This window comes from Musca autumnalis, unplaced genomic scaffold, assembly GCF_047663935.1.
Source record: "Musca autumnalis isolate F117 unplaced genomic scaffold, ASM4766393v1 scaffold_3, whole genome shotgun sequence".
In the NCBI taxonomy this organism is placed as follows: Eukaryota; Metazoa; Arthropoda; class Insecta; order Diptera; family Muscidae; genus Musca; species Musca autumnalis.
The window spans coordinates 65,464,899-65,474,303 of NW_027411866.1; the positions used below are offsets into that span (position 1 = coordinate 65,464,899).

General features: G+C 36.6%; 1 protein-coding gene across 3 annotated transcripts in view; it reads left to right on the plus strand.

The window, feature by feature from the left end:
- LOC141399986 (uncharacterized) overlaps window positions 1-9,405 on the plus strand; it is a 260,823-nt gene that overhangs the window by 26,578 nt on the left and 224,840 nt on the right. The window lies entirely within an intron of this gene.

Below are 9,405 nucleotides of genomic sequence, written 5' to 3' on the forward strand. Positions count from 1 at the left end.
AAGTTGAGTTGGAATGTATCAAACCCAAACATTCCGCCTCCCATGCTAGACCAATTGTCTAGCATTTTATACCAAAATTGGAATATATTCGATTCAAATGTTAGGAAAGAACGTAAATTCAGATTCCTAAGTGAGCTATAGTTCAAATTATTAACTTCAATATGTGACCTATTCAAAAATAGTATGTAGGTGAGTTATTAAACGATCTTAGTTGCAAGAAATAGTACGAGTAATTTTTCAAAAAACAGTGGTCGATTTCAATTTTCAATCTCGAGAGCAATATTACTTACTAGAGGTGGGAGGAACCGAACCGGTAAGGATGTACCTAAAAATAGTTTTCTGGGCCAGCAACGTATCTAAAACGACTTTAGGCGGTTCCGCTTCAAGGACTTGGGGGTAGAGATCAGCACCAAGTAGCAAGTCTATTGGGCTGTCATCAAAGGTATCTGCAAGATCAAGAGTAGGGACCCGCGATTCCAAGTTGGACATGGGTGGAGGTGAGAACAGTTTCCCCTTGACATTAGGCAGGACTAATGCCTTAGTTTCCAAAATTTTAGAGTTATTTTTTGGGGGCGACAACTTAAGAGAACGAATTTCTCTTGGGGTACCAGTTTTTAGTTTACTGAAACAAGATTCAGCAGGGCGAGTAGGAAAACCAATAGTTTTCTTCAGTTTATTAGAAACAATAGAAACTTTGGACGATGGATCTATGATAGCACGAACGCTATGCGATTTACCATTATGCAAAATATTCACTTTTGCGGTTCCCAAAAACACATTATTATCTAGAGAGGAGTTAGGAACCGGGTGGTTGACTTTAGTTTTGTCAGAAATACAACGAGGTTCTCGACTTTTGACCTTTGTAAAAGCCGGAGAGATATGTGATCTCGACAACGAGGAAGTGAATACTCTACTTTTGACTTTTGTAAAAGCCGGAGTTTTGTTCGAAGTTGGCGAAGCAACAACTTTAATATTTTGTGGCCGATGGAGAAGGCTATGATGCCTTTCCTTGCATGAATTGCAACTATGTTTGCTGTTACAGTTTTTAACAGCATGACCACGAGATAAGCAATTTATACAGTACTTATGCTTTTTAACGATCAAGAATTTTTCCTCAAACGATAGTTTAGTAAACACAGGGCAGAGACGCAGAACATGTCTCTGATTAGGACAATTGGGGCAAGTGTTTGTCAACAAATTTGTGGATCGAAGGGATGATATATTCTTGTACTTCTGTACCGACAACAATTTATTGGAGGATTTTGATGGAGCAACATTCGTAGTTGATGATTTTGTTACTTGATTTCCGTACAAGTTTTGGACACACATCAGTTTGTATCCTCCCTGTGAGGAAAGCATCTAAGTCTTTCCAAGAAGGCAAAGACGACTTGTTTTTGATACTTTGCTCCCACAGAGTCAAAGTTAACCTTGGCAACCTTTGCAAACAAATATAAACACCTATTGGATCCCAATGATCCGTAATGACGTCATAGACGGCCATTGCAGCAAGGCAACTATTAATCCCACATTGGATAGTTTTCAAACCCGAGACTGTTTCTTTATCGAAAGAATGCGCTTATTGTCGTACGCATTCGACAAGGCTTTCCACGCTAAGGGGAAACTGCAATTGGTGAGTGGAAATCTCGAAACGATTTCCCGAGCCTCACCGTAGGTTTTCTGTACTAAGTAGCACAGACGTTCAATGTCAGAAAGGCGCACATTTTTGATGTACAGAGTGGTGAATAGATCACGAAAAGATGGCCAAGACATAAAATCGCCAGCAAAAACATCAATGTCGATTGGTGGCAATGGTAAGCTGTAGGTATCGACAGGTGATGTGGAGTTAGAAACAGGGTCACTAGAGCAATTGCAAGGATTGCAAAAAGTTTCAGGTGGAGCAGGTACGGAGGGAGAAGTAGACTGCACAGGAACCGACGAGACAGGTTCGTCTAATGACAAATTGGATGGAGTTGCTACTTCAGGAAGAGTCAACGAATTTGTGGGAGATGGTGAGATTGGAGGAACTATAGCAGATGAATTAGGCACAGTGCCTGAAGATTTAAGGCGTTCAAGATGGTGGTTGATTGTGGACATACAGCGGACATAGGCTATGTAGGATGTACCATACTTTTCCTCAACGACATCAATAACATTATCCTGTGCAGTCTCGGATGTCGTGAGGTAGTTTCTGCACTCGTCATAAGCGCACTTGAGTTTGTGCCACAATTTTTGAAATTCAGAATTGTGGATTTCGAAATAATATACATTATAGTTAGATTCACTACTTTGTTCAAACGATGCTACACGTTTCAAAAAGATGTCCGAAGCTCTAACAAAACGAGTGTGTGGGGTGACTGACATTTCGAAGTTTAAATGCAAAAAAATCCCCGAATATCTACAAATAAATTTGCTACAAACAAAAAATCAAGGTGGAAATGGAAATTCGGTTGAAGCACAACTTGCTATATCTTAAAGGAAATAAGAAATTTCCACAAAAACCTCCAGAATTGTACAAATACAAAGGAATAATAGCAAGGGGTGATGATATTTGAAATTAAACTTGGACGAAATAAGAGAAAATGTGGAGAAACTTCCTCAGGGAGAACAAGGACTACTTCAATTTTGTCAAAATTGCAAAAAGTCTTAAATATACAAAAATGTATATGATGCTACCATGTGTAGGGTGTATGATATGGTAAGATAAGCCAATGGTAGGGTGTAGGTTTCAAAAATCCAGTGACAAAAAAGGTATTAATATGAAACCACTAATGTTTGCACCAGAAAATCAACTCAAATCAACTATTTTGTCTGAAATATATATTGTTCGGTTGACAAGTTGGTGAGATGTATGCGAAAAGTAGGGTGTATTTGTCAAAATACCGAAACCCCTAAGGAGACTCAAATAATTTTTAAAATGTTTAACAAATATTGCCAAAAACAATATAAAAATGTCGAAAAATAAATATTTTTCACATATATTCTTTGCTCCAAATATGCGCAATCAATGCCGAATATAGGGTGAATTTGTCCAAAAATTCCAAAAACCCTAATATAATATTTCAGACAATTATCGAAAAATAATTTTTGCAAACAAGTCATGGTAGAACAAGAAAAGGTAGCAGCAATACCCAGCTGACTGAACTGGGCTGTAGTGTTAGTGTCAAATTCCATACGACATTTTATATATTTATTTCTATGTTCGATGTATATTAGGGACATATATTTTTTGAAGAAAAAAATTATTCATCTGAAATAAAAACAATTTCCCATAAAGACTCCTTCATATCATTGACATGTAACCTCCTCCAGGTCCGAACGACATGTCGCACACTAAAACACCACTTATAGAGGCGGTACAATATTTGTCAATATGTGTGGTATTTTGTTAAACTTGAAAATAATAAAGCCCTAATAAACATGTGCTTCTTGTTTTCAAAAACAAAAGATTGAAACAGCTTCTCTTTTTTCAATGAATTACGAGCGACCCCAAACATGTTTGCAAGAATTCTACTTCCTGCGTGATATTGTGCATTTAGTGGAATGATATGGAAACATTCAAACTGAAAATCTAACGAGTTTTCATTTATGTTTTTCAAAATATTCAATCAAATGTGAAAAATTATTAGTTTTTTAAATTCCAATAATTTATAGACATTTCCTTATTTTGTTTACATTTATATTTGACACTAACGTTCCAAACAAAAACAAATTCCTTTGTGGTTGTTGTTCGAGTTGTATTTGTTGTAGTATTAACTTTACCTTGTATTTGTTCTACCATGCAAACAAGTATTAATTTTTAGTATTTTACCCCACTGTACTATTTGTACTATCTTACCCCACTGTGCTAACCACACAAGCGACGCTAGCAGAGAAATGGCTGTGTGTGAACAGCGAAACTCCCACTGAACAACAGACGTTGCAAACGACCAAGCAAATGAGTGCAGAGGATCAGCAGAGTTTTTTTAAGGGACGCTTAAAAAGGCGGGAAAGTTTTTGTAGAATTACCATGTAATTTCTCAAATTAGTAGAATTACCTATTAGACAAAGGTAGGAGAATAGAACAAATGAATGTGTTTGGTTGGCGATGGACGATCTGTACAACAAATAAACCAAAGGAATGAGAATTTGGATGGAGTGTTGTTATTGCAAATTTGACAATGCAAATTTTCAAAGCGTTTTAAAATAAAACGTGAAGGAATAACAACGCCAAATATTTTTTGGTGGGAGATGATCGTAATAACAAAGTAAACCAAACGACAATATGTGACTGTAGGCAATGTGTGTTGTTATTGTAAATTTGCCAATGCAAATTCTCAACAAAAGGGCTTCGTTAGAAAAGGCCTTGGGGAATAAAAACAACAATAACAAACTTTCAAATGACAAATAAGAAGATCGATGTAGGATCAATGTGTGTAATAATTTAACAACTCGAGAGCATGAGTTATTGGAAGTTAACGATGTTGTTATTGCAAATATTACAAAATATATTTGCAAGTTCTCAGTTAAAATGAGAATAGCCACAATTAGTATTTCACGAAGTAACAACACCGAATGCTTCGTACGATCAACGCGACGTTGGATGATCAGTACAACGACAAAGTATTTGCAAATTTAGCAACAACTAAGATGTTTTGTAGTGGGCAAAGCTAGTATTAACACAAGAAGTGCTAATATGAGTCGACCAATATGAACTTTTTAATTTTTTAACAACAATAAAGGGAGATTGGAAGTAATGAGAGTTCGTTGTTATGATGAGACCAAATGGTAAGGAGCAAATCTAACAAGAATAAAAAGAACACGAATAATGATTTGTATGATCAACGCGATTGCGGATGATCAGTACAACAACGATTTCAACAAGTTTTGTGTGGACTGTATAATAGGCGAAATTAGGCAACGAATTTAATTCACACGCGTAGGGTAATTGAAATACGACCAATGATTTATTTTTTATAATAATGCTCAAATTAATAACCGAAACAAAAACGAAAAATACTAACTCTCGCGGATAGCTCACTTGATTTGGAAATCTGTGTTTACGTACCTGGTGTTAGTATGGTGATTTGTAGATGTAATAATATCAATTATATGTGACGTGAGATGATCCAATGATTTCTCCTGCAAAGCAACAACAAAAGCTTCAATTCTCGTTCAAGAGAGAGGGAGCAACAACAATACTGGCGTCTATCTGGCTCGATGCGACCAATGTTTAGGTGAGGGTGGGGAAATCCATAGGCTTCGATAACTCAGTAAAGGAATGATGAGCAGTGGGGGTGAAAAGAATAAAATAAAAGAACAAAAGCAGTATCGGTTTAAATATAATAAATGATTGCCGTTTATTGGTGTATTTCTTTTCAAACAAGAAAGATTGCCTTGTAATCTGGGGTGGCGATAGACACCTGTTAGTAACAACGAAGATTACCAATTGTAATCTGTGGTGGCGACGGAGGCCGGTTAGTATAACGCGTAGACGTTATATTAAAGCGCGACAAGTTAACTCTTCCAAGGCTAATCGACAAGTGAACGCAGAGGTTCTTGCAATCGCAGAGGATTGCAGCGATCGCAGAGGATCTGAGTCGATTTATACTACTACATTTACATATTCCAATGAGAGAAAACTCAACAACCACCGCTCGTTAGCATCAACACTCTACGGTCTCCGCGGAGGGAACTTGCTGAGGTGATGCACGATGATGTCAATCAGCATCCGTGATCGACTGAGCTCCGGAAGTTGAGTTGGAATGTATCAAACCTAAACAGTTATCATAAAGACATACAATTTACTTTTGAAAGAGAACAAAATGGCAGACTTCCTTATCTAGACATAATGGTAATAAGAGATAATGATAAGATTAAGACAGATTGATATCAAAAACCTACAGCTTTAGGGCGTATAATTAACTTCTTCTCTAAGCATCCTAAAAGAATAATCATGAATACGGCGAAAAATCTCATTTAGAGATGCCTGTTTATAAGTGACGATGAGTTTCATCCACAAAATAAAATAAAGGTTAAAAATATTTTATCCAACAACAATTTTCCACGGAATGTAATTAATAATCTATTCAAGGATTACTACCATGGTATAAGTGAAGAAAACCCCAAAACAGCACTGGTTAACCACTGTGGCAACTCAAGCCATCACCCACAATTTGAGAGAGTGAGAGTATTAGATAGTGAAACTCACCACAGCAAACGCTACACCATGGAGATGCTCCACATACTCAATGTGCCAACAACACAACGCATGAACTTCTAAAGTGATGTTGACAACAGTGCATTAAGCTACCGAGGACTCATAAGCAAAACAAAGAATATATGTCAGTGTTCACCAGCAACAACAAATTCAACCGCTGCGTTTGTGTTGGGCGCACACACGAGATTATCTATCTCTCTCTATATAAACATCGTGTGCGTTAATTCGTTGCTAAAACAAAGAAGATGATCGGTGGTGAGAGTAACGTTCAAACTCACCACAATTGAGATTGTGTGTGTTCACACAGACACGGCGAGCCCAGTGGTGATTAACACTGATATATATATAGATCGCAATGCGAAAGAAAACAACAATGCAATATTTACATCACATGACGATGTTAGTGGTTCTACTCTAGTTATAAGTAAATATTTTTAAGTTTGTTTTTTCGTATTTTGCGAAGATGGTATGTTAGTTGTTTAGTGGAAGTAGTGAGTCAATAGAGACATTGGAGGTAGTGAATCAATAGTACATAAAGGTTCATATGGAGACATTGGCACCAAATTTTCCACTATAAAGTTTTTTTTACAGTGAGTGTCCGTGTATGGCTAGGGTTTTGCCACAGTTTTATTGCAAAAAGTATATGGTTTTTAGAATAAATGTTTTAGATCCCACATATGCTGGAACTACAAGTCTTCTGTAGGACTACTAAAAGTCTCACAGTTTTCTTTTTAGAAGTAATTCTTGACTCTATGAAAGGACGTATTGGATTTGAATGATGGACCATGTGATTTTTTATCCGAAATCCTAAGGATATACAATAATTATACCTACTTGTCTTCTTTATAAACCCACTGAACTTCTGTGAATGAAGACACCTGCCACTTTTGAGAAGTGCCAATGCTGTCTTATAAGAGTATATTATGATTCCTCTAATAGCAAAAATTGAAAATCTTCTACGAGAAAAATTATTGGTTTTTGATCTATGAGAGATGCTGCCGTTATTCAAGCGGCACTAAATATTTAAATAATCATGTCCAAACTTAAATTAAGTTCAGACCACAACGGTGGTTTTAAAAAATCGATGTCTGATTTTTTATGCGGCACCCACCTAAAGTGTTTAGTTTTGTTAGATTTTAAGATTGCCAAAGTTTGAGCACAATCGGAATATGTTAATAAAAGTTGCCTTAGTATTTTGTATGGGACCAAAGAAGAATTTTCACGAAATTGCCCTAAAGGCCACATGACAAGGCCAATGACGAACATCAAAAAATTCATGTCATCATTTTGAATTTTTTTTTAAAATTGAACTTATTTTTGCTATTTTTTGCGGTTGTTATGGAGAAAAAGGCTTACAACATGACTACTTTAATAGAAGAAAAATATTTTAAAATGAGAAAAAATGGTTGTATTATAAGCGAGTTTCTGAGACAAAGGACTATTATTCACGCCTTAACTTAAGCTGAATGATTTAATAAATCTCCAAAACTTCGTTTTCCTACCTATAACAATTCCTCTAATTTTCAAGGGTTACCTTATATTTTTGGGTGCCACCGTGGTGCAATGGTATTCACACCCGCCTTGCACGCTGAAGATCGTGGCCCGGCTAAGCTACATCAAACAATTTTCAATTTCCCTCAGTAATGTTGGCGACATTTCCTGAGTATTTCAGCCATGTAAAACTTCTCTACAAGTGGTGTCTTAAGATATCATTGAGCTAATATGAATCGGGGTGCACTCATTGATATGAGAGAAGTCTCCCTTGTCCCATCTGGGATGTTTGTGGAACAATTATATATATAGAAATTTAGTTTTCATAATTTAATAGGGTCTACTCATGAAACTTGAAACTACGAAATTTTCTACCATAAAATTCTTTTCACCGTAAACGTGTAATAATAATAATAACAATGACCTACGACAGTTCTGTATGCTTTATATTAACATTTTGATTCAAATTTGTTCTATTTTAAAGGATTATCAATATGTATGTTAAGAGCTGCCTGATTTGACAACCCCGGATTTGTTCTATATGCAATAGAGCAAATCCCAAAACTCGAGGGTTCGTCTCAAGTATATAAATGTAGTAATCACTCTGTGGTTCAGATGTTATAATGCCTCTGGGACAACTCACTTGTACCAACCAATCTTCCTCAATGACAGCTCGGATAGCAATACCTTCCTTCAACCAGGTATTCCTTCTTCAGAATAAGTGTCAAGTTCCTCGGTGGTAATGGTGTCGCTCAACTTGACTCCAAACCTCAAACAAGAATGTTGGCCCAAATAATGATGTTCCAATAATTAATTCGTTGCAGCAAAACAATCATCAACATTCCTTAATTTAGCACGAGCAAGTAATCTTCCCCAGAGGAATACAAACGTCTTCTGTGACAAATCTCGCCTTCGCACAATAGCAATAGAGTTAAGGTTTCGCTGGTGTACTTCACAAAGGCCACAATGAGCAAGATAACACAGCAAGTAATCTTCCCCAGAGGAATACAAACGTCTTCTGTGACAAATCTCGCCTTCGCACAATAGCAATAGAGTTAAGGTTTCGCTGGTGTACTTCACAAAGGCCACAATGAGCAAGATAACACAGCAAAAAAAATCCCTTTTTTACACAGCAATCGCCACTAGTATTCGAATAATTTCTTATGTCTCAATGTTTGGACAAGTTAAAATTTGTTCGTAATAAGATTCCCAACTGACTAGTCTTATGTTACACAACTGGTTTGTTGGGTGAATCGCTTTAATAAATTGCCTCTGGCCCGTCACAAATTAAACACTTTCTTCTTCAATCGTTTCTAACAATAAGAATGTTTTATTTCTTTTCATTTGATGGTTTACCAAACAGGAGTAGCAGTTGTTGCGTGGGTTATCACGATTATTTTTTTGTGTGAAGGAAATAATTAGGTTCCCACCAACCTTTATTTCCATTCGTCTCACTGCAGCAACCACCAATTTGAAATGACTACCCGGAAACGGCCAGTTGCTAGCCTCCAAATGAAAAATTGTGCCAAGTTCAGGGTTGCATTTCAAATGGCATCGACTCCATGAGGGACGGGCGGCAAATACAACTCTGCGTGAAGATAGGTTTAGTAGTACATGTAGCCAAAGAAAAAAACAAATAAATGTTAGGAAAATATAAAAAAATCCAGGAAAAGAGGGAAAATGTGCGTCTCCCGTGGCAGTATAAAAGCCTCAAATCC